General features: G+C 42.3%; 1 protein-coding gene across 9 annotated transcripts in view; it reads right to left on the reverse strand.

Annotated features, from left to right (window-relative positions):
• The window catches only part of SORBS1 (sorbin and SH3 domain containing 1), a 248,800-nt gene that overhangs the window by 166,099 nt on the left and 55,454 nt on the right, over positions 1-27,247 (reverse strand). For 8 of the 9 annotated variants that reach the window (XM_049855961.1, XM_049855957.1, XM_049855953.1 and 5 more), the window contains exon 2: positions 7,288-7,373. The gene's annotated coding sequence lies outside the window, so the exon portion shown is untranslated. Of the gene's footprint in view, positions 1-7,287; positions 7,374-15,051; positions 15,268-27,247 lie in introns of all 9 variants that reach the window. The other variant, XM_049855954.1, reaches the window with a different exon arrangement.

Here is a 27,247-nt window from a genome sequence, read left to right on the forward strand (position 1 = left end):
AGATACCAAAATAATGCTTTGTGGAACCTCCAAACCCTTTGCTTTTTCAAGATAGGATTTTAAACTGAAACTGCAAGTCAGGGGTTGTGAAACCAAAGGCCTAAAAGGGCCAATCAGGTAAAAACGGAAGGTGTGCACAGGGTAGGGACTGCGACAAACCCAAGTGTGCACATCCCGCCAAGGGGACAACCATTGTTCCACTCCAGCCCACTCTTCCACGTGAGAATATGGCCCTATGTTGCTAGACATTTAATTTTTCAAGAGTAGCTGGAAATCAGATTATGTGAAACTTCCTGATTTTTAAAATTCTGACCACTACTGTTAAAACACTGGTGATGGCCACACAAAATGTATCTGTGAGCAACTAGTTGGCAGCCCTGCCAAGGAGGTCAAATGCTATAACTATGATTAACTCTGGGTACAAATACAACATCTAGAAACATGAATTTTGTTGGAAAATGAAGGTTGATTTCTATATACTCATTTTTTACCTGTATTCCTTTATAACAGCTTTTCTCTTGGCTGGGAGGAGAGGGGAGAAGGGCATAAAGGAACTTGAGAAGAATGATATCTGCTGTTAGAAAGCAAAAAAGGCTAGAGGTGCCTAGGTTTCTTTTTTTATTAAACCAACAGCAACTCATACAAAGAGAGTCTTTCCAACTTTTGAGTCCACATTAGGACAATTCCGGAAACTGAAAATTTCACTAAAGTTAGGCTGCCTTGGACGTAGCTACCTCCCCTAATTTGTCTCCATCTAATTAGAAATGTCATCCTAGAGCAGGTACCTGCCAGACAGAGCTAACCAGACACAGCCACATTTTATAATGGTGTGTATTTATAATGGTATGTATCAGTAAGTTAGAAGGCATTTTTAGGGGAGAGTGAAAATTGTTTTTTTTGTTACCCCTAAAAATGTAAAAGTATTATATATGTAAAACCATGCATGTGCAAATGTGACTTAAAGGGAGTCTTGACCTCCTCCCCCCAAAAAGTCTAAGAACTAATACTTAAGAGATTATAATTGTGAAAAGTTCAATTATACAAGTTCAATAAGCACAAATAATACAGCCCTTCTTTCAAGCATACCTCTGCAGGAACCATTTTTTATTTAATCACAGACGTAATCAGTAGACCAGAGAAATTCTCTCCGAGTGAGGAAAGCACAGGGTGAGTCATCTCTACATTGACAACAAGACTGCAGGATGAAGGCACCACTGTGATGCAGGCATCAGAGGGTGTCTTGTCTGAATTAGTCAGTGCCGCAATCAGAATGATTTCTTCCCATGTCATGCAGTATTCACTGGAGGTGATGTTGAGCTCCTAGTTTTTGTGACAACCCCAAGCAAAATCTAATGTTTACTTCCCCTAACCAGGAAAACAGGAAAGAAAAACACAGTCCATTCTCTATTTTTAGTCTCAAGATAGAAAAGGAGAAAATATCTTGATTTTACACTCAGCAAGCACATGTGATACAATTTCCTGTTCGTTCAAAAATTACAAAATCGAACGTATAAATATCTTGGAGAAAAACCAGCATCTAAGAGATGTCACTGTTGCACAAAATGGGTATCAAGTCTTTGCAGAACACCATAAATTTGGCCAGAAAGTAGCCTTAGGAACCTCTGATAACACAAGCCAATATGGCAGCCCAGGGAGGTAGTTTTAGACAATGACACCTATGGAAGCTGTCCCCAACAGCACACACTCTGAAGAGCAATGTGGTGATCAGCACCATTGGTTCTAGACACTGAATTCTCCCCCTTCGCTTTCAGAGAGGCGACAAGCTATTCAAACTCCATCTCGAGCATCTTCCTGTAATAGCTGAGATTTTTAAACCCAGGAAAAATGAGTTTGGGTTGATTTTTAATTTGCCTGAACTCTGGGTGTAGAAACTATTGATCCCAATGGATTTCAAATCCCATGCCCTGTTCCACAATGCAATAAGGCTCTGCTTTGAAGGGCGGCAGTGAGATAGATACTGAGAGGCAATGTCCACTGATTTGTGCTTAACTTATGGCAACTATCCCTTATTTCAAACCTGTATTTGTCTAAAGCAGCTAAATAAAACATTGACTAGAAACAGCCTTAAATCTTTTTTCAAATAAGGGAAGGAAGAAATGGCGGAAAAAAAAAAAAGAAATTACCTGGACTGGCACAACCCTATGTACATATGCAAACATTTGAACCTCAAGTCAAAGAAGCCTAGCTCCAAGTTGCCAATGAACGTGAAGCCTCAAAACAAAGGCAGTGGTCACTGTGATCAAATGGCCTCAATCAAAGCACACATCAAGTAAGGACAGTTACAAAACCAAGTGGAGAAGGAACTTCACATTTTTCTAAATCATTTATTAAGCCTAAAATAGACACTACTTTTTATTCTCTTTTTAAGATAAGACAAAAACATGAAAGAAAAAATTTAAAAATACAAAAAGGTACATAGTAAAAAAGTCTCCTTTCCACACCACAGCCCTCTCCACTAGGTTACCAGTCTCTACAACCTTCTCCTAGAGACAGTCCACGCACATACAAGCACTATTTTGCAACCCATAAACCCAGTCTTTTTTTCTTTAACTTGAGGTTACTACTTTTTTTTTCCCATGCCCCCTCTAAGTCTCAGGGATTGGGGACACAGGAAGGTAATATTCTTTTTTCGTTCCTGAAATCACTTACTAAAGAAGGAAGCAGGGAGGAGAAATACCCCCCTATGATTGCCAGCCAGTCTCATCCTTTATAATCTTACTGAGGTTCCACTCGGAGAGAAGATGACAAACGAAAACCAGGGCTGATGTCAGTGGCCATGGACACCATTGCCATAAACCATCGGTTATAGATACAGAATGCTACGCAGTCAATACTCACTTTCCAGAGATCAGATGCTCCAGAAGTTTCATTCAGAATATTTTTGCTGAAACCTGGGGGTCTTGAAATTCATCTAAAAGCAAGTTAGGGCTGCCCGTTGCCCAAGCAATTTGGGAAAAAAATTTTTTTTTTTTTTTTTTTTTTAGAGCGCTGCTTATGACACTGCCCTCAATGGCCACACCAGTTTCCATTGTTTTGTCATCATGGCCACAAAAGGCCTGAAAAGACCAGGCTAGAGAAAAAGTGAAAATGGTTTCAAAGAAGGGAATCTGGAGGATATTTAAAGGCCTGGGGTAAGGGTTAACCTGAGAGACTCACAATGACCATCAGAGACAGCAGCGCCTGCAGACCTGGGCAGAAAGGAAGAGCCAGGCAGGCCTGGGACAGACAGCTGGTGACTTGTCTGGGAAATGAGCAAAACCAATACAGAGCAGAAGCCCACAAGTAGGTGAAAATGCGTATGATTCAGAACCAGTTTGCTCATCTCAATCAATGGCAGGTAAAGGGTATGGGTAGTACGTGAAACGCAAACATCTACTATAACCATCACAATATATTTGTGCTGTTTCTTATCTTGTAACATTTTTTCCTGTATTTTTTTTTTTTTTTTTTTACGATTTGGGGAAAAGAGGCAGAGACAGTGGCAAGGGCCACAAGAATGCATTTTATCAAGGAGGAGAACATCAGCTATTAAAGAGGCATAAGGATACTTCTCTTAATGGCCAGAGGAGATATGGTATTTTTTTTTTCTTTGTGGAAAAGCAGTTGAGATGAGATGTTTTGAAGACTTGGGGCAACGTGTCATTGGTGTGGAAATCAGTGAACTTGGGATATGGGAATTTTTTTACAGAGCCAAATCTCTTTCTCAGAAGAACCAATCACCAAAATCTCTGGAGCCAAAGTATTTCAGAGTTCTTCAGGGAACATTTCATTATATTCCTGAAACTCTGAAGAGTTTGCTCTCCTAAATCGGCAGCCCTGCAAATCATGGTACTTCTCTGGCCACCTTGATGGAATTTTATCACATCTAACTTTCATACTAAAATTACTCATTTTCAGGTATGTTTTTTACATAATGAACTTTTTGATAGCATGATTACAGGATTAAAAAAATATATGTGAAACGTATTAACAGTGAATTAAAGTTAACAGTCATCAAAATGGCCTGTAGAAGCTCCAGTGCATATAACGAACAGTGTAGAGTTTACAGGCTTTTGGCAAAGGACGCTCGGTCTTTCTGCTTAGCAGCCAAAGGCATAGCCACGTGTCAACTGCATAAACGCAGCTTACAATTCACTCAGCCGACCAGATTTGAAATCATGCAATTCCACAACTAATTTTCTTGATTTTGGGGAATCACAGTATTTCAAATTTTGCATAGAAGGGTGAGGATTTATTACTACTTTGATACTATATTTCCTCACTTACATAATTCGTATTCTCATTAAACAGAATCATATTCATTAGCATGTATCTTTATTTCTTAGTAGGGATTTTATATGGAAAATCACCTTTACCTTTCCTGTTTTCTCTTTCCAAATCCTACCTATGCCCTCCTTTTTCCTGCCTAAGCGATCTCATTCAGTCTCATAGCTTTAAATACCATCTATATTTTTTTATATTTTTTATATGCTAATGAGGAAACCCTGGTGGCACAGTGGTTAAGTGCTACGGCTGCTAGCCAAGAGGTCCAGCAGTTCGAATCCACCAGGTGCTCCTTGGAAACTCTATGGGGCAGTTCTACTCTGTCCTATAGGGTCGCTATGAGTCAGAATCGACTCGATGGCTGTGGGTTTTTTGGTTTTTATATGCAAATGACTATCAAAGGTACTGTTTCTAGCCCCAGCCAACTTTACAGCTCTATGAGAATGTCCAATGTCAAATTTAATATGTCCCAAACAGAACTCTTAGGGTCCCCTCCCCACAAACCTCCCTCTGTCTTCCCCATCTCAGAAAATGGCAACACCATTCATCTCGCCAAAAACACTAGACTCATCCTTGACTCCACTTTTCTTTCACACCCCCACCAATCCAGCAGGCTCTACTTTGAAAATATACTGTGAGCTTGACCACTTTACATCACTCCACACTCACCAACCTAACCCAAGCCACACCCTTACTTTCTGCCTAGACCACTGAAAGGACCGCCTACAAGTTACACTGATTCAGCTCTTGTCCCCAAAGTCTGCTCTACACTTAAGATCCAGAGGAATATTTCAAAACACAAGAAGATCACATCACTATTCTACTTAAAACTCTCCAGTTGCATCCAATCACTCTTGGAGTATAACTCATACTCCTTATTAGGGCCTACAATACCTAGCTCTCACAGGCCTCTCTGATCTTAATTCATATTACTGTCTCTTCCCTACAACTCCCCCTCAGCCCACATCCAGCCAAATGAGCTACCTTCCTGTTCCTCTATCATGCCAAGCTCATCCTATCCCAAAGGCCTTTCTTTGTGCTTACTGTTTTCCCTCTGCCTAAACATTCCTCCTGGAAACCTGGTGGCAGGATTAAGTGCTATATGGCTGCTAACCAAAAGGCTGGCAGTTCACATCCACCAGGCGCTCCTTGGAAACCCTGTGGGGCAGTTCTACTCTGTGCTATAGGGTCGCTATGAGTCAGAATTGACTCAGCTGCAACGGGTTTGGGCTTTTTTTTTTTTTTTGGTTTAAACACTCCTCCCAGGTCTACCCATGCCTCTTTCTTTCACTCCTGTCAGGTCTCTGCACAAATCAATCTGTCTCTTTCTGTGTCTCTTTGTGTGTATGTCTCTCTCTCACACTTATACACACACCCCAAGGTCTCAAATCATTCTTTCAAAATGGCCTCCCCCAACCTGTTCAAGAATGGTGAGACTACCACTCAAAATCTTTGGACATGTTATCAGGAGGGATCAGTCCCTGGAGAAGGACATCATGCTTGGTAAAGCAGAGGGTCAGAGAAAAAGAGGAAGATCCTCAACGAGATGGACTGACACAGTGGCTGCAACAATGGGATCAAACATAGCAGTGACTGTGGGGTGGCGCAGGACTGGGCAGTGTTTCTGCTGTGCACAGGGTTGCTATGAGTCGGAAGCGACTCGACAGCACCTAACAACCCATTCATCCTATAATCCCTTGTTGTTGTTGTTGGGTATCATCAAGGCAATTCAGACTCATAGTGATCCTATAAGACAGAGCAGAACTGCCCCATAGAGTTTCCTAGGCTATAATCTTCATGGGAGCAGATGGCTGGGTCTTTCTCCTGCAGAGCCTATAGGTGAGTTCAAGCTCCCAATCTTTTGGCTAGCAGCCAAGTGTTTAACCACTGTGCCACCAGGGCTCCTTACCTTGCTTTATTTTCTTCACAGCACTAATTATTACTTGAGATTACATTACCCACTTAGTTTTTTGTTTACTCCATAACACAAACATTTAATGAGTGTCTCCTTCCACGGATGAGGTGGGTCCCTAATCCTGGACCTGTGTGTCCTGACTGACAGCCCTTTCTTCCCGGACCAACCCCTGGTACCCTGCAAGCCCCCCAGGAGGTGGCTGTGCCGTTGGGATTTGACCCACTGGGCCACAAGAGCACCTGATCCACATGGTAGAAGCTGAAGGAAGTAGTCAGTGTTTAACAGGCCAGCTTTTCTCTACAAAGAGTGGCTGGAATCAAGTGCACAGGTCATCTGCCCTCCTGGCTCACAGTGGTCCTTCCCCTCAATCCCTCACAGAAGACCTTCAACACCAACTACGAAGAATACTTAAAGCATTCTCAACCCATCACTGGAATGCACTGTTATTAAGGACATATTTTTGTCTCTTTCAACTGTCATAGAGGCAAGACCTTTACCTGCTGTGATGAGTAATTAAATGTCTTCTGAAAGAGGAAGAACATTTGTTAACTGTAAAATTATCCGATCTCAAATAAAAATGAAGGTAATTGTGAAGTACAGTTAATTTATCTTTCAAAAAACAGCAGCTGCAGTGGTAGGAAATTTAAAAAAAGAAAATGCAAATCTCTTAAAGAAGCACTCTGAAGGTATCAGACAATAGGTATTTAAAACCCTCGTTTTCAACATACACGCATTCACATTTTAATTTAATCGTTCACTTAGATTTGCCCTGCTCTGCATCTCGGTGTTGAGTAGCATTGCCCTACATTTGCCCAGCCCTTGGACCCCTTTGAAGCATTCTCACATAGATGATCTGTTTTGGTTTTCACAGCAGCCCTGTGATGTAAGTAGGGCAAGATATATTTCTCTGTTTGGGAGCCAGAGAGGTCAAACAATTCACCTAAGATCTCACAATAAAAGTGGCAGAACTGAGTAGGTGCCAGAACACAGGTGTGTTTGGGCCTGGCCCTCTGCAAATCATATTCTACAGTCAACTAAAAATATCTCCCTTCGCCACAGCAGAAAGAAAAAAAAAAACATATATTCACCAGTGGTTTATGGTGGTGGAAAGATGCATTGGTCCTGGCACTCTGGGCAGATAAGTTTCACACACTCTTCCAATGGACAGCAACTCCTGCAATGACAAACATACAAAACACCTGGTATGAATCACAGGCATTTACCTGTGGCCTCTCCCCAATGAGGGCCCATCAAAATGCCAATCATCAAGAACCTTGTTTGGGCTCAAAGTCTTCATCCTTCTCTTTCAGCTCCACTCCCTTCCCCACCCTGACTTCCCCAAGTAGAAGAAGAATCTTCAATTCACCAGCTGAATGATTCTCAAGCTCAATAAACTACAGACAATAAGAGGCTCAGGGACTTGAGTACAAAGGAGCTTTAGAGATCATCTATAACAAGGATCACAAACTAGTAACTCAATGGACAGCTGAGCTACCTGCAGAGTTGCTGCATTTGATCTGCAGCATATGTTTAGAAAATTTGAGACAAAACTTAAAAGTAAGAGATGTTACAAATGAACATAGATTTCTGGCTTTTCTTTTAAAAAAAAAATTAATCAGATGATCTGTCAACGTGATCAGCTGGTGCTAAGTAGACATAGGCAGGACATGACTACTCCAATATGCCACAGTCACCACTACTCCCTACTGTCTTCTGAACAAAAGGAGGAGTTGTGGTTGCCATTTACTATTGTTCTTGCTATATTGAAATATTGAATTCTAATTTTTTTAATTTAATTTTTTTTTATATAGAAATATAGAAATATTTCCCTCTATCTATGTCTCTAACAAAAGTGGGAAAACAAAAGATATTGGAGTTGATGTCCAAATAAAAGCTATGGTAGAGCACATATAGCAACTTAAGTTAGCAGCCTCACTCCTATGGGCACTTGCAATCTCTGAACAAGCACAACACTCCCATTTTACACAAGTTTACACATAAGCTAAGTGTAAGCAGGGCACTGACTTGCCCATTCCGATAGGTGAAGGCAGATCTAATTCTATAACCCAGGTCTCCTGATTGTCAATCCAGGTATCTTTTACTATGCCCCATTGCATAGTAATCATATACCATAAATAAACAGACAGATATACATGTGCAGTATATATATATATATATTTATACATACATACATATACATATGCATACATATATACCCATATACATACACACCCACTTTAGCTTTGAGAGAAGTATTAAATCCAAGGAAATACACTTGAAGTATTTTTTTTTTTTAATCTAGCCCACTTTCTACTAAAATGCCTGTAACATCTTCATTCCTCACCTAAGAATACAAGCGTAATATTATATCAGGTTCCCTAAGGGTTTGTTTCCTAATGTGACATTTTCAATAATTTCACAGCTTTAAGCAAAAAAAAAAAAAAACTCACAAATACCACACATCTACTTTTGAAGACTTCGAAAGTGCTCAGATAATGTCTCAAACTATTTTAAAACATTCTTTATGCTAGAAAAATCACCTTTAGTAAGCACCTTGAATACAAGACTATAAATAAGCTTATGTAGAAGGTGCTAGCACCATAATAAATGAACAAAGTTCAACAATAAGGTCTTAGTGGGAGTTATGAAATCATATCAAACAATTTGCTAATTTATTCACTCAGCAAATATTTACTGAACTCTATTACATGTCAGGAAGTGTGCTGAGTGACACTGACAGAGATAAAAAGATGAATAAGGCCCAGTTCTTGCCCTTAAGCTGCTCTGGTGGGTAAAAGGCAGACAATTCAAAAAGATAATTATAAAACAATAGGTAAATGTAATGACACAGGTATAAACAGGTGTTATGAGAATACTGAGCAGAGGCACCTAATGGAGCTGATGTGAAGAGACGCTGCCTAGGCCTGAGGCCTGAGGCCTAAGGCAATCCTAAAACATGGGTGGGAGTGGACCAGGGAGGGGGAGAATGTAGGGGAAGGTGGGAATTACAGGTATGGGGCAGTATGGGCACAGGCAAGGAGGAGAGACCAGGGTTCAATCAAGATTCCAGAATCCAGGTTTTAGAGGAGTGTAGTGGTGCAAACGGTTAACATGCTCGGCTGCCAACAGAAAGGTTGGATGTTCAAGTCCACCCAAAGGTGCCTTGGAAGAAAGGCTTGGTGATCTACTTTCAAAAAATCAGCAATTGAAAACCCTCTGGGGCACGGTTCTACTCTGACACACATGAGGTTACCAGGAGTTAGAATCAACCAGAAGGCAACCATACTGGGTTGTTTTTTTTTTTTTTTTTTTAACATTCTTAGTATAGTTACTCATTCCTTGTATTCTATTATGACATCATTAACTTTTTTATTTTAAGTAAATAAAAAACATAGAAAGCTAGCAGCCAGGTTGGCAACTGGGTAGGTGAAGGAGGCCTCCCTCTTTGCCCAGTCCCTTGAATACTATCACCCAATGCTAGTGTCTCCAGACGAACTATAACAGCTGCCCAGTCTCAGCAGCAGACCTGAGCCCTCGTACACCTGTATGAGTTCACTCTGGCGCAACAAAAGGGTTTGGGAATACCCAGTCATCAAGTTGGCTTTTGAGGAACAGCTCCAGGGCACACAGCGCCCTTCCTGCCTGCCATAGGACAAGACCCTGAAGATCAATGCAATGCTTGGAACCCTACAAAGCCAGCTGAGTTCTTCTCTTCCCAGATTTCTACTTATGGTCACATAAAGGCCTGAGCAATCAGGCCAAGAATAGCAAAGTAAATATGTACCACAAAGATGACAGACCAGAGGAAGTTGGTTCCCTGAATGGAGAGCCCAGAGAGATCTCTTCCCTGACCTCACCAGGTGCTACCAGGTGACTTTCAGACAGGCCAAGAGCAGAGGAATCCACAGAGGATTAAGCTCAGCCTTTCTGATTGCCAGGCCCAGCAGCAATCCACAATACCCTTCACCAGAGCAAGGAGACCCTCAGGTGTCTCTTTCAAGCGAAGGTCCTCCACTTGAACCATAATGCCAATATGAAAGAGTATGGGTGCAGAAGTCTAGGAAAAGCTCAAGGTAGTAATTTACTATCTTACTAGCCCTCAATTTTTAGGCGATCCATTATTCCTGCAATACTGTTATACCCTTCCCTAAAACAAGACCTCTCTCTGAACCCACCCACCAAAATAAATCACCAGATTTGCTCCAAAAAAAAAAAAAAAAAAACCCACTGCCGTCCAGTTGATTCCAACTCATAGCGACCCTGGCCCTGCCAAAGACTGAGCCATCTCCTCCTTCACCTGTATCCTCACGTCAACCCCATCCCCGGAACACAGACCAACACTGCCTATTTTAGAAGTTGCCTTGTTGTTACTGTTGTGTGGCCACTTTCATTCCTACCAAATACCAATCTAGTCCTCCCAACCAGTTAAAGAGCCTGTCCTGTTACATATTCTCACAGAACTATGTATCTCTCCTTCATGGCATGTATCACTTATAATTTACATTATTCTGTGTGACTTTTTAAAAACTATGTCTATCTTTCCCACTAACCTATACAGATAGGGATCCGTGTCATTTTTTTGCTTTGTTTTTTGTTTTAAGTTTTAAGGGCCTTTTGCTTGACTGATGATCACTGTGCTCCAATATGTACCTTGGAACCCTCTAAGATTCTTGAAAATAAATCCCAAATTATATACCTTCCAGTTAAAGGATGATAGTGTCAACCCATTCCCCAACTACTTAGTCTTGTCACTGCCTTGTAGACTCTAAGGAGACACTGATTAGTCCACTAAATTAGTGGACTAGGAAGGATTCTGCTCAGAAGACTAGTCTATTCTTGGTGAATCACTAGCCCAATTGGACTTCCAAGGCCAGGCTTACCTATCTAGGTTCACTCAGCTTGAAAAAGAAGTTTACCAGCTGATGAGGGAGAGGAGACAATAGTCAAGAGGTGCAACCCAAGGCTCCTGCTGGATCCCACCAAGAGTCTTCACCCCAGTCTGATGTTCAAAGCACCTGCTCTCCACCTTATGGTGGCAGTGACAAGTGGGCCCTGGCTTCTCTATATAGGAGTCTTATCATAGCTCTAATTATGAAGCATAAAGCCGCTTCAAATTTCAGGGCCTGTTTAATGCCAGTGGCTGCACATTACCCTTCAGTGCCTATAAGCTTCCAGGCCCCTGTCCATAGCCTGTGATTCTAGCTTTACCCCTGGGCCCAACCCCTGCTACTTGTGTGTGCCCTACTCCCACCTGTGTGGCTTTGACACATTCTGCCCCCATACTGCTTACCAAGTGCAGACTCCTGGCTCTGCCCCAAACACAGACCTCCATCCAGACTGGACCCGTTCCCGGTGTCTCACGCGCAGAGTCTGGCACATAAGGAATGTGTGCTGAAGGGAACTGGACAGAACCTATGTGCTCTCCTGCCACCTCAGACTTGGCAAAGGCTTTCCTGCCCTCTCTCCTTGCCCTGAATTCAAGGCCAGTTTGCTTCCAGAGCTCACGGCAGACTCTCTCCTCTCCCTCCACGGACTCTAGCTCTTCCGTCAACAATCCCAGACGGTTAAGGGGAGAAAATCCCCAAGTGGCCTTAAGGCTGAGGGAAGGAAACAAACTAGAATAATTATCTTTCAATGTGCTTTTAGTGCAGTGTTTTGTTTTATTAATCACATCGCATTTGTTATTTTATTTAAGATGGCTTTCCTTAAAGTGTTCCAATACACAAAATGAATCCCCTTTGACCCTAAAAATAACTTCTCTGTTTCTCAGAACAAATCCCACTGGGGCTGTGCCCAGCCCCACAGTGCCACACCCTCAGAACTTGAAGGTCACTGGAGCTTCCAAGATGCTCGGTGCCCCACGCCTCCCAACACAGTCCCAATGCCCAGCTGTCCTCCTTCCGCACGCATTAGCAGATGGAGCTTTTTAAAGCTCTCCCACCTACTCCACAGATCCAGTAGGAGGGAGAATGAATGTTTCCAAGTTCTCTGAATGACACAAAGCTCACAAAGTAAAATAAAATTGGGTGAAAAATGGCAAAATGATTTTAGCTCCCCCTTTAAAAACACAGCACGCCTACTTTCAATGATTCACAGTGACTTCATACTTTTTCTTCCACTAGGACACGCTTTTCTTCCTCCCAAAGCCGATGGCTCCCTCCACTCCTAAGACAATGTCGGGCCTGGTCTTCACAAGGTGCCTGTTCTATCTCAGCTCAGGGCCTGTTGAGAAAATCTTGACGAAGTCCAGAGGACCCCCCTGCAGAAGACCAGAAAGTCCTTCCCCCAGAGTCTTTGCACTTTCTGTTCTCTGCCTACAAAGCTCTTTGCCTGTCTCTTGCCATGGACTGGGTGTTCTTGCCATTGAGAGTTCAGTTCAGATGGCACTTTTCAATGACTCCAGCCTTGATTACCTAATCTTACCCCACTGGCAAAAGCCACTACCACACCACTCTCTTAGTAGGACTTATCACAATCCATAATTATTTATTCATGCTCCCCTCTTCTATATAAGCATCACGAGGGCAAGGATCTTGCCTGACTTGTTCAATGCTGTGACCCTAGCACCTGCAACAGTTCTTGGCACATAGCAGCTGCTCAGTAAAATACCTGCTGAGTGGGCAGGTGGGTGGGTGACATAGCAGGTGGAGGCAGGGAGATGGGAACAGGGCTGACAGCTTTCCAAAGATATCTCAAGGCATGGCTTCATCAGGGCCTCTGGAGTGGGCCTCCCAGTTTCTCTTGTCTTGATTCTTCTCAGACCGGTTGCTACTTAGATACTGGTTCTATCACTTTGTACCTTCCACACTCCACCCCAACTACTCAGACCTGGGTATTCTGGATGCTCAAATTCCTAAGTTCGGTTGTTCCTACTCTGCATTCAGTTATCCTCAGCTTGGAAAATTCTGACATCCACAGGAGTATCTGACCTTCTATGACCTAAACACCCTCAAGTATCTGACCCAAACCAACCCCTCCCATCATATCTCCAATACCCTGGCTTCCCACTGTACTCTCCCTCACCATCCATCAGTTCCCAGCTCAGCTCTGTAGACCCATCATTTCTGGAGTTTAAACCTTTGCTCAGTCCTCTCCCTCTGCTTCAAACACCCTTCTGCTGCCCCATCATCTGTTAGCTCTCCCTCATCCTTCCAAACTCCCACCTTGGGTCTGGTGCCTTTCCCCTCTGCCACATTATCATGGTATTTATCTCAATATCCTGAAAGTATCTTTCACCTCACTTTTTCCCCATCTGACTGTGAGATCTTGGTGGGCAGGGCTCAATCTAATTCCTGTTGGTCTTGAGCCTGACACATAGGAGGTACTCAATAAACATACACTGAACTGAATTACCTTGTTTTCTCCTTTTCTACTTCCATTCCTTTCCTTGTTGCAATTTTATTTTGCTGTTGTTGAGAATATACACAGAAAACATACACCAATTCAACCATTTCTACATGTACAATTCAGTGACACTGATAAGATTCTTCGAGTTGTACAACCATTCTCACCCTACTTTCCTGAGTTGTTCCTCCTCCATCAACATAAACTCACTACCTCCCAAGATTCCTATCTAATTTTTCAAGCTGCTATTGCCAGTTTGATCCCATATACTTCTTAAAAGAGTATAATGCTCAAGGCAGACATTTTTTACTAGTTAAGCTAAACTATAGTTTGGTTTTAAGAAGACTTCAGGGAATATTTTTGATTTAAGGTTTAAAGATTATAAAAAAAAAAAAAATTTTTTTTTTTTTTTTTTTTATAATATCAGGGCAATATTTCATCTGCCCCCTTGGCTCCAGAAAGTCTAGAATTCATGAGAATTTGAAATTCTGTTCTGCATTTCCCCCTTTTGATCAAGGTTCTTCTATAGAATCTTTGATCTAGTCCATTTCCACAGTGACTTCTTGAAGAACCTTAATACTTGGCACAAGTAACAGAAAAGTTCAGTTACTGAACAAGTTTCTTAAAGGCGTGATTGTTTTTTAATTAATATTATCATCATCATTATTACTATCAAAATGAAGACCTAAAAGGTGAAAAGAAGAAAGGTCTGATAAAAAGTATTGGTCCAGGTTCTAGTCCAGACTGGGCCACTCACTAGCACTATGCTCATGGGTGTGTCATCTTCCCTCTCTTGTCCCATGTCTTGTCCTCTGTAAGATGAAAGAGCTAGACTAGGATACCAAAAATACTTGTTGCCATTGAGTCAATTTCAACTCATAGCGACAGTTGCAAAATGGTAGCTCAATACACCACACCACATACACGGCATGCCCTTTAGACCTAAACAGAGTTTTTAATATATTTACACAAACGAATCAAAAGCCAAGGGTTTTCTTGATGATACACATCTACAGTAATAAAATTTGCCTAGAAGTAGAAAAACTCACACAGGTACACACAAATGCAACAAACAAATCAAAAGCCAGAGTTTTCTTGATTATAGTGGTTACACAAATCTACAGTGATAAAATTTGCCTAGAAGTACACACACACACAAACGAGTGCATGTAAAAGCTGGTGAAATCTCAACATGTTCTACAGATTGTACAATGTCAATTTCTTAGTTTTGAGATGGTCCTACTGGAGAAAGCTGGGTAAAGGGTACGAGTTTTGCAACTTCTGTGAGCTTATATGAAACCCTGGCGGCGCAGTGGTTAAAAGCTCCAGCTGCCAGCCAAAAGGTCAGCAGTTCAAATACATCAGACACTCCTTGGAAACCCTACGGGGGCAGTTCTACTTTGTCCTATAGGGTTGGTATGAGTCAGAATCGACTTGATGGCAATGGGTTTTGGTTTGGAGAGCCTATAATTATTTTTAAGTAAAAAAAAAAAATAAAGATTTCATACTTTAAAACCTCCAGATTTGTGGATTCTCCTTAAAACCTGGAATATCTTGTAACACGGGGCCCCAAGGGCACCAGCTGGATGGAGACGGGTAGGAGCAGTTCCCTTCTAGATGTGGATGGCTCTCAGATCCAGGTCCCTAATGCTGAGGCTGAACGTTGGTTGCCATTTACCTCGATGCTTGTATTGTTTTCTCTCTCACAGAAGAGAAATATTTCTCTATGAACAGAAAGAAAATGAAAGCTAGATCAAAAGAGTCTTACATTTCCAGAAAAAAGGAGACCACAAAATTCTTGCAGAAGTGAAGAACATTCCTTCGAGTTATATTTGCCAGCTCCCACCTTCACCCCGTGCCACCTGCCTGATCTCTGAAATATCTGAGGTTTAGACTTCTGCATTCTAACTCTTCAGGACCAAACTTCTTACTGTAAGTCAGGATAAATTTTAAAACCAAACCATTGGACAAGAAAACAGCTTAAGTACACAGTATCCCATTCTCCTCCAAATATTTTGGTTCTTTCATCTCCCCTTTCCTGAGAACACAAGGTCCCACCCCTTATGCATGGTCACAGCCAGATAAACAGGCAGGATTTCTTTTCCCTGTCAAAACCACAGTTCCACTCAGTGGGGAAAAGAAAAGGCCTCAGGGTATGCATTCCCCACCTTTCCCACCAGTCTACCACTGCCACCACTACCACTCCCCTCCCAAAGAACGTGCTTGGAATGCAACTGTTCATGAAAAGTCCATGAAAAGGGATCGGGAAGTAGTCACAGAGAACCCCAGGGAAACTGCCCAGTGAACAAAACGTTTCTACCGCAGAGGTTTCCAACCAGGCTATACGGAAGAGTCACCTGGGGCTGCACCCTCATGCAGGAATATTAATATCCTCCTCCCTATACTGATCCATCCTAAGGCGCTGGAGCAACAGTGATCTAGAAAATGATGATCCCTTGCTATCCCAGGCAGCCAGGTAGGGCACACCCCTGGATACCTCCCCAGTCCCCAGGCAAGAGATGCTGGAGCTGTGCTGTCCTGTACCGTAATCACTAGTCACATGTGGCTACTGGGCACTTGAAATATGGCTGGTGCAACTTGAGACACGCTGTAAGTGTAACATAACCAGTTGCCATCGAGTCAACTCCAACTCTTGGTGGGTAACCCCATGTAGAACTGTGTTCCATCGAGTTTTGAATGGCTAATCATTTGGATGTAGATCACCAGGACCTTCTTTTGAGGTATCTCTGGGTAGACTCAAATCGCCAACATTTTGGTTAGCAGCCAAGCATGTTAACACTTTGCGCCACCCAGGGACTCAGTGGATTTTGAAGAGTTGGTAGTAAAAAAAAAAAAAGGTGGGGGGGGAGGATGTATACCACCAGCATTCTTTTAATGAGATGGAAAAACTAATCACCAACTTTATATAGAAAGGAAAGAGGCCCCAGATAAGCAAAGCATTAGTGAAGAAAAAGAACAAAGCAGGAGGCCTGACACTACCTGATCTCAGAACCTACTATACAGCCACAGCAGTCAAAACAGCCTGGAACTGGTACAATAACAGACACATAGATCAACAGAAAAAAACTTGAGAACCCAGATGTAAATCCATCCACCTATGATCCACTGATCATTGACAAAGGATCAAAGTCCATTAAATGGGAAAAAGACAGTCTTTTTAACAAATGGCGAAACTGGATGGCCATCTGTAAAAAAAAATGAAGCAGGACCAATACCTCACACCATACACTAAAACTAACTCAAAAAACGATAAAGATCATGGAAGAAAAAATAGGGACAACACTAGGGGCCCTAATACATGGCATAAAGAGAATACAAACCATAACTAACAACGCACAAGCACCACAAGATAAACTAGGTAACTGGGAGCTCCTAAAAATTAAACACTCATTTTCTCATCAAAAGACTTCTCCAAAAGAGTAAAAAGATACCAACTGCTCTGACAGAGATCACAATAGAGGGTCCCAGACAGAGGTGGGGGGGGGGGGCGGGGAAAAAGTAAAAAGAGAACATACAGACTGGGAAAAACATTTTGGCTATGACAAAGGTCTCATCTCTAAAATCTATAGAATACGTCAATACCTCAATAACAAAAAGACAAATAATCTAATTAAAAAAATGGGCAAAGCATAGAAACAGACACTTTACCAAAGAAGACATTCAGGCAGCTAAGAGACACATGATGAAATGCTTGCAATAATTAGCCATTAAAAATCAAATCTAAAACCCATTGCTGTCGAGTCAATTCCTACTCATAGCGACCCTATAGGACAGAGTAGAACTGCCCCCATAGAGTTTCCAAGGAGCACCTGGTGGATTCGAACTGCCTTTTGGTTAGCAGCCTGTAGCACTTAACCACTACGCCGCCAGGATTTCCCAATAGAGAAATGCAAATCAAAACTACAATGGGATACCACTCACCCTGACATTACTGGCACTAATTAAAAAAAAAAAAAAAAGAAAGAAAATAACAAATGTTGGAGAGGTTGACAGGAGATTGGAATTATTATGCACTGCTGGTGGGAATGTAAAATGGTCCAACCACTATGGAAAATGATATGGCATCTCCTTAAAAAGCTAGAAATAGAAATAGCATACAATCCAGCAATCGACAACTAGGAATATATGATAGAAAAATAAAAGCCATCATATGAATAGACATATGCACACCCATGTTCACTGCAGCATTATTCACAATAGCAAAAAGACGGAAACAACCTAAACGCCCATTAATAGATGAATGGATAAACAAACTATGGTAAACGCACGATGGAATAGTACGAGATGATAAAGAACAATCATGAATCTGCAAAACACCACACAACATGGATGAATCTGGAGGGCATTATGCTAAGTGAAATAAGTCAATCACAAAAGGGCAAATATTCTATGAGACCACTACTTTAAAAACCAAAAAAAAGGTTTACACACAGAAAAAAACAATCTTTGATAGTTACAAGGGAGACGAGGTATGGGGAGACGAAATCACTAACTAGGACAGTAGACAAGTGTTAACTGTGGTGAAGGGAAAGACAACACACAGTATAAGGGAGGTCAGCACAACTTGATGAAGACCAAGTCATAGAAGCTTCCCAGACACATCCAAACACCTTGAGGGACCGAGTTACTGGGGCTGAGGGCTGGGAACCATGGTCTCAGGGGACATCTGGGTCAATTGGCATTAGCATAGTTCTGAAAGAAAATGTTCTACATCCTACTTTGGTGAGTAGTGTCTGGTGTTTTAATAGCTTTTGAGCGGCCACCTACGCTATATCTATTGGTCCCATCACGTTCAGAGCAAAGGGAGATGAAGAAAGCCAAAGACACAAGGACTAAAGGACCACATGAACCACAGACTCCACCAACCTAAGCCCAGAAGAACTAGATGATGCTTGGCTACCACCATCAACTGCTCTAACAGCAGTCACAATAGAGGGTGCCAGACAGAGAAGGAGAAAAATGTAGAACAAAATTCAAATTCACAAAAAAAAAAAAAAAAAAAGACCAGGCTTACTGGTCTGACAGAGACTGGAGGAATCCTCAAGACTATGGCTGCTGGACACCCTGCTGACTCAACTGAAGCCGCTCCCGAAGTCCACCAAAGATTAGATAGGCCGATAAAATGAATGGAAAGCCTGGTGGTGTAGTAGTTAAGGACTACGGCTGCTAACCAAAAGGCCAGCAGTTCGAATCCACCACGCACTCCTTGGAAACTCTATGGGACAGTTCTACCCTGTCCTATCAGATCGCTATGAGTCAGAATCAACTGGACAGCAATGGGTTTTTTTTTAATAAAATGAACAATAACACATGTGAGGAATGTGCCTTCATAGTTCAAATATACCAGACCAAATGGGCAACATCTGCCCACTAGCAAAGGGAAGAAGGCAGGAAGGGACAGGAAACCTGGATGAATGGACACAAGGAATCTGGGGGGCAAAGGGAAAGGGGAAGAGTACTGCCATGTTGCCAGGATTGCAACCAATCTCCAATACAATTTGTGTATAAATTTCTGAATGAGAAACTAATTTGCGCTGTAAACTTTCACCTAAAACACAATTTAAAAAAGGGGGGATGTAAAATATCTCGTTATTTTTATATTGATTACATACTGAAATGATAGTAACTAGGATATAATGGGTTAAAGAAAATATATTATTAAAATTTGTTGTTGCTTTTATTTGCTGTCCAGTCGATTCAGACTCATGGCGACCCCATTTGTGCAGAGCAGAATTGCTCCATAGGGTTTTCTAGGCAGCACATGGGCAGCAAATAGCCAGCAGGTCATCAGGCCTGTCTCCAGCGGCACCTCTGGGTGGATTTGAACTGTCAACCTGGAGGGCTTAACTGTTCATGCCACCTTATTAAAATTAACCTAGTATAAATTTCACCTGTTTCTTTTTACTTTTTAAATGTGGCTGTTGGATAATTTCAAATAGTATATATGGCTCACATCATATTTGTATTTCAGCATCATGCTAAATAAACAGCCACGTTCAAGGAGACAATCATCTTTTCTAGCACGGGATTACAGGCATAATGGAAAAGACAATGACTTTGACCAGGGCCAGGCCTCCACCTACGAACCGCAAGATCCAAGTTATCCGTCTCTCTGACGTTCAGGTTCCTCACCTATACATGGGCATGATTACATTCAGTGCCTGGGCTGCAGCTGAGAGCAAATGAAATAGTGTAGCTGGAAACACCTAACTCAGTGTCTTCCACCTGCATTTTTCCCACCCTTCCTCCTTCCCCAGATTCCTCAAGGACACAGAATTTGAATTCAGGGTCTTTTTTTGGCATTAGATTTACTAACCACAAAGTCCAGCTCTGCATAGCAGCTGCAGAAGGCTCAATGGTTCTCCATCCACAGGGTGTGGGTCCTGGCATCCATTACTCAGAAGCTCCTCAGAGCATTCTGATGCCCCTGGCCTAGGAGTCACCCTGAGAAACACTAACACAGCTGAGGAATTGTGACACCACCACTGGAGCTGCCTTGGGACTTACCCGGCCCCCAGCAAGACAGGCTGACCTGGATGAGCCAGACGTGGCCCATGGAGAGGCCCGGAACTGACTACAGTCTGGTTCCCCAGCAAAGGGCTGCTTTCCTGAGGTCTTTTAAATCTCCGTATGAAATGATGGTCTATCCTGGGCACAGCTTCAAACGCTGGAATGCAGCTACACTTCCTGGCTTTACACAAGGCCCCTTAAGACAGTCAAAGAATATTCACACTTTTAAGGTGCCCAAAAGAATTGCCAAGCAGCCACTAAAAAGACTGTGCTGCTTAGCACTCCTACCAGCGACATGTGAAAGGGCCCCAGGGCAGGCCCTCTTTCTGCTCTGGCCTGGTATTCAAATGCAGCAACCCTTTGCCTGAATGTTCTAGATGTCAGTCCAACCCTTTGGACTCCTCTGCAGAGGCGTTTCTCTTGCTCTCCTAAGCACCAACAGAAAGGGACCACGTCCTCTGTGTGCGGACATGCAAATTCCATCAGTGTTTATCCTGGGACCTTTAACTACTTGAAGCAGTCATTTCCTAACGTGGACTGGACCGGCAGAGCACACAGATCAGTCTGATGCCAGGAGGCACACAGGCAGGACAAAGCACTCTCTTTATCTAAACAGTCACTGCTCTAAAAAAAAAAAATCACTGCTCTAGCCCTTGGTATAAAAACCCCTTCTCCATCTCTAACCAGGGCAAAAGAGCAATTTCCTGGGGAGCAAAAATTCAAGTATCCTTCCCCAATAATATCTGACAGTAGCACATGGCCAAGAAACTCAATCGCCTCCTTCTTCCTAGGGCTAATTTCCTTTCCATCTCTAGAAAAATGCAATCTGAATGAATTGCTACATTGCCCTACTAAATCTAAACTGCCTCAAATTATTTTTGGAAATAGAGTATAAAGTGAATAGCACAGACTCTGAGAACTGTGACATAATTCTTTAATTCAGGAAAATGCTCTGGGGTTTGGGGTTTGTTTGGAGTGGAGTAACATAAGCTTAGAGGACACACAGACACTAGGACATCAGCCCAGGAGCCTTGGACCTCCACCACAGGGCATGTCCCCCAAATCACCCACTTTTCCAAGTCTGCTTCTCACATTCTACTCCCTCATAATCAGCTTCTGTCTCCCAAATAGAACATGCCCGTGTAACCTGGTAGCCATCCAAGCAAAAATCCAGCTAAGAGATAATAAAACTTAATTCAAACTGTTAGTAGATCTCTTATTGAACACAGAAGGGAGGGAATTAAATTCTCAATGCACAACAAAGTATCTTTAAAATCCTTCCTCCTTCTCTGCCACCTGGTATCCCGTACACAGGCAGCAACCACTCCTCTAAAAACGCTCCTCTGCTCTTCGCCTGGAGCCCTGGTGGTACAGTGGTTAAGCACGCAGCTGCTAACCGAAAGGTCGGTGGTTCGAACCTACCAGCCGCTCCACGGGAGAAAGATGTGGCAGTCTGCTTCTCTAAAGATTTATAGCCTTAGCAACACTATGGAGTAGTTCTACACTGTGCAATACGGTCCCTATGAGTCGGAATCGATTAGACAGCAATGAGTTACTACTCTTCACCTTCCCACTCTCTGCAATGCCCAGCTTATAAACGCTCTTAACTTTTCTCTTCTTCCTTCTTTCATTTGGCTTCAATTTCTTCTTCTCTCCCAGCCCCTCCTTATACATATCTTCTGTCTCTCTCACACACACTGACCAGCCCCACCCCCGGTCCCTATCCAGCTCAGCCTCTACTCATTACTCTGACTCTATATGAAAATGGCCCAGGAACTGAGCTAACCGAGAGAAAATTCTCCTTAGAAGGCATGTAACTGGGAAAGCTGAGTAACAGAAGACAGGAGAGAGAGGAGGGGAAAGTTCATGAACACTCACAGTGGCATGTGGCAAGGGGTAGTCGGGAACGTGATAAGCTACTGCCCTGGTAATGCTAAATGTCACAACTCAGATAGGCTGGGCCCAGGTTCTGAAAAAAACACTCTTTATATCCAGGTTAGACCTGTGGGATAGAGAACCCCAGCATAGCCATTAATAAACTAAACCACCTTGGCTCCTGAAAGCTTCTCTTAATGCTCACATGGCCTGGGTGTATCTATCACTGTATTAACTGGGATAAAGTAGTATATGGAAGGTGGTATTTCCCACGTTCCTGCCTGCAGCAGAGATTCATCTTGGTGCTCAGAGAAGTTAAATATGACCGGAAAATGCAGAATTGTAGGCCTACCACCATGAAGAACTTTCAAGATGGCTCTGCTTACGCAAATGGGTCCGTTCCTTCATTCACCACCCACTGAGCTCCAGCAGCAGCGTGGGAGGCAGTGAGGAGGGATAGAGAGACACTGTGATGAAAATGACCCAGCTCCTACTTTCAAGGAAGCAAGTAGAGGGGATGAGAGCCATATAAGGAAGAAAAAGTGGTTTAAGAGTTATATCTGGTTGTCCAATGGAGTTAAGACAGACAGACAAAGGAGACCCACATGGCACAGCAGAAAGAATGCTAACCTGCATTCTGCCTCTCCCATGGATTAGCTGTGTGACCTTGGGCAAGTGTCTATACCTCTCTGAGTCAATTTCCATTCCTGCAAAATGGGAGGGTTGGCCGTAGGTAATACAAGTTTCCTTCTAGCACTGACTCTCTGCAGCTCTATGATTTTAAGGATCCCTGCTATGGAAAAAAAAAAAAAAATTTTTTTTTTTTTTTTTTTTGCTATGGGCATCATGAACAAATAGGTGGGAAACAGAGAGACAGACGAGGGGGAGCATAAACTATTCTGATATGTTAATTAATCCTGATAACTGATTGTTGCTCTAGGAAAATACTCACTGCCAACTTCAAAAGCTGCAGTCAAATGTGGTCATCGATTGGTCACAGGTCAGTTTCTGGGCCCATTAATCTTACTAACAGAACAATGTATGCAACTTCCAGTAGACCATTTGCTTATGAGCCACACTGAAGATGCATTACGGGCAGTGCCTTCCACTGCGGTGAGACACTCCATGCCCTAGAAGGGAGCAGACCAGAAATCATTATCTCCTGGTTTGCACACAAGCAGAGGCTCACAGGGTATGAATGACTCCCCAAGTCACAAGGCTTAGAGGTGGCAGAACCAAGAGAAAAGCCCAGATGGTCTAATTCCTCATCTAACATCAAATGTCAATAAAAATGTCCTGAAAGCCTGGACACTGAGAAACTCCCACACGGGTGCACCTAACTGGTCCAAGAAGATGGGGGTGGATTCTGAAAAGAAGAGCCAAGAGTGGGCTTGTCTTCCATCGCCACCTTGACAAGCAGATTGGTCACCCACTGTGGGGGTTGGTACCCACCTGCTATCCTGTTACAGGTACAAATTTTGGTCTTTAAGCAATGCAGAATCACTACTCTAGAACTGAAGATCTTAACCTGGGGTCCAGCTAAATTCATATGCAAGGACTCCACCACTTTCTAAATGTGTATCCATGGACAAATCACTTAACATCTCAATGCCTCAGTTTCCTCATCTGTAGAATGGGGAAAACAATAGTACCTACACCTCAAAGGGTTATGAAGATTAAAAGAGATACACATGTAAGTGCTTAAGCACAATGCCTACAAAATAAATGTTAGTTATTATCACTGTAATTTTTCTGGGGAAAGAGTTCAAAGCTTTCATCAGATTCTCAAAGAGGTCCATCACGTAGCAAAAAAATTAAGAGCCCCTGGAGCTTTGGTGGCACCACTGGTTAAACATTCAGCTGCTAACCAAAAGGTCAACAGTTCAAATCCACCAGCCACTCCTTGGAAACCCTATGGCACAGGTTCCACTCTATCCTATAGGGTCGCTATGAGTTGGAATTGACTCGACGGCAACGGGTTTGGTTTCCTTTTTTTTTTTTTTTGCTGTTCTACACACTACCCTTGGAATGAAATTGAGGCCATCCTGTAAGAAGGATCTGACTCATCTGACTTCCTTGCCTCTCCAGAAGAAAGGGATTTGAGGCTTTCTATGCCCCCTATTCCTGGAGAGCACAAGAAAAGGAACTCGAACTGCACTGGAGCCACTAAATAGTCATTTCTGGGTCTAGGAAATGACATCTCATGCCCCTTAAAGCGCCAATATAATTTAGACTAGAAATCAGAAAGATGAAATCCAAATTCCAATCCGGGAATATACCCACTCCCTCCTGGTCTTCAGGGTGTGAGAGTAGGAGCTTCTGGCACTGTAGCCTGGTCTCTCTATTCCAGGCATCTGGTCACCTTTCCTGCACCTCCTACTGAGGAGCTGTAAAAACAGAGTGGACTAACTCCCAATGTATAAGAAAGTAATGTTTTGGGATGTGAAGAGGATCTGATGGTTATGTCCTGGTCTAGAAAAAGCCAATTAGGGAGGAAAGGGATTAATGAGAAAGGGTATGGAAGGGGTAGGAGAACGGATGCAATTAAATCTTGGCTTTGCTGCTTTCTGGCCTCATGACCTTGGACAAATTACTCAACCACTCTGAGCCTCAGTGTTCTCATCTATAAAATGGGGGGAGAAGAGTTAATTAACAGGACTTGCTTCACCAGGGAGTTTTGAGGATCAAAGAAAAATAAATAAGTATAAACATATCTTTGATGGCAAAAAGACGGGGGACAACCATTCCCAGGCAACCCTGGCCCCCAACATCCCTAAACTCCAATTTGTTATCCCTCCCATATTCTTCACCGCTTCATCACGTTGGCAGACTGGAAATGAGTTTGAAAGCAGCCATGTTTTTCTTCAAATAATTTAATATAAAATACATGTTCATCATGGAAAGCTGGGAAAACAAAGGAAATCTCAAAGGAAAACACAATAATCCAACCAACAATGTTAACATGATTTATTGCTGCCAGTCTCTCTCTTTTTTTAAGGCAAATCATTTTTATTCAAGACTTAATTTCACCCTAAGTTTCCTAAAATGGTTAACATTTCTGAAATGCTTGTAAAAGTAAAAGCAGTAAGAGTCAGGAAAAGCTTAGAACTGGTTGACAAAATGGAGACAGTGCTGATACAGACATACACATGCAGACATGCATGTGCGCACACACACACATACACCCATGTGCGCAGGTCTTGTCTCTAAGAGGCCTCATAAAGGCTCACAACACATGATGGCCACTATGGTCACCCCTAAACGAAGGAGGTAAAACTGAGAGGATCAAAAAAAGAACTCCACCCACTAAAACAATGCTCTTTAAGTATCAAAAAGTCTAGCATTTCAAACAAGTATTTTTAAAAACACATTTTTTTTTTTTTTTTTTTTAACTATGATGTGTTCCTTGGCATGAATCTAGGTTGGCTCCTGGTGGGGTTCCAGGATAGAATTTCAAAAGATACAGTAATTATGCCTCATGTCACTGATACCGTTCTATCAGACTCGAATAAATCAAAATCCTAATGAAAAAGAAAAACAAAACTGAACCTCATTGGCAACGCACTCAGTACTCAGAAAATGCAAGTTTTTACCAACTCCTTTTATGGCTGCCTCATAAAAATCCTTTTAATACTGCTTATGCCAGAGCAATAGAAGGAGTAATCTGTTGACTAGTTTCAATGAACTGCACCCAACTGATTTTTCCAAAAACAGTCAAAGTATTTCAGGACAAGGATAAGAGGGAGCGGTATGGGGCAAGTGGGAGAACACAGAACAGCTGCATGTTAGACTAACTTTTACCAAGACTCAAATATATACTTAGAAGACACTTGCTATTGGTAAATACAAAACTCGTCCTCCTTCCCAACCATATCTAGCTACAGGTGGGTGAGGACTTAGGGAAGGATACAGGCACTTAGAAGTGAGAGATGGCTAGGCCCTAGATTGAAGAAGTCAGCCACTGCCACCCCTAAGGGTCTGTGCTCTTAACAGAATGGCATTCTTTCATCAAAAAGATATAAATCCTTCCTTTCATGAAATATGACCACCTTCTCACTGGAAGATCTCAATTGTTAAAATGTATAAGTAATTTAATCTTCAACTGTAAAATTTCATTTTTAAGTTATGGTTCTTGCTTTATATCTTAAAAAAAAGAACCTTAAACCTAAACATTCAAGTATGTTTGTTTTTTTAACAATGAGCAATATTTAATCAGAAAAAAGTTATTAAAATATATAACAAAAACCCAGTGCCATCGAGTCGATTCATATATTTAAAAATATATATAAATATATGAAATTATATTTTGATATATGAACACTGAAGTCACATACACAGAAATTAAATGGCATCCAAGCCAAACGGTTAATGACCCGCCTATTTTCATACATAACTATTTGACATTCGTAGAATAAAGACTGAATGTGATATTTTTCAACACTGAGTAGAGCTCCAGGAAACTGTTTCCTAAAACAGGCTACTGCAATGTTTTCAGCTAATGGGGTACACATTGCTGAAAGTTCGAATCAGACTCATCTAGGCTGTAGAAGTCAATCGATGATGTCACCTTGCATTATATAGTGTCTATCACTTTTTCCAAAGTGCTTATTCATCTATTACTTCATTTTATACTGCTTATGCCAGAACAGGAGCCCTAGTGACGCAGTGGTTAAGAGCTTGGCTGCTAACCATAAGGTCGGCAGTTTGAATCTACCAGCCTCTCCTTGAAAACCTTATGGGGCAGTTCTACTCTGTCCTATAGGGTCACTATGAGTCGGAATCGACTCAAAGGCAATGGGTTTGGTTTGGCTTTATGCAATAGGAAGAGTATCTGTTGATTAGTTCTATCAAACTGTATCCTCAAGGCTACCCTCAACCATTTAAGTGGATGGAAGTCCCAGACAATGATATCAGTTCAGCAGAGAAAAACTTTCCAATGAGAAGAGTCATCCAGCATTGTTAAAGGTGGCTCCTTGAGAAAAAGCTCCTCACTGCTGGAGGCATGCAAGCAGAGTTGTACAAATTATGTTGCTTCTGAAGTCCCTTACAACTTTAAGAGTCTTTATTCTATTACGGTAGAAGCCATGAGGGCCATTGCCCTGCTGCCTGCTCTCATCAGTGAGAAAGAGGGTAAGATCACCTACCAATGAGGAATTTTTCCAGAAGAGCTCAGAAGGGTCATAAATAGAGGCAATGGGCAGGAGGTGGGAACCATTCACACGCCTGGGGGAAACAGGATAAACCTGAAAGAACAGCCTCTGGAAATGGATGAAGAATTCCAGAGGTGGCTGTCGGATG

The sequence above is a fragment of the Elephas maximus genome, chromosome 16 (genome assembly GCF_024166365.1).
Source record: "Elephas maximus indicus isolate mEleMax1 chromosome 16, mEleMax1 primary haplotype, whole genome shotgun sequence".
In the NCBI taxonomy this organism is placed as follows: domain Eukaryota; kingdom Metazoa; phylum Chordata; class Mammalia; order Proboscidea; family Elephantidae; genus Elephas; species Elephas maximus.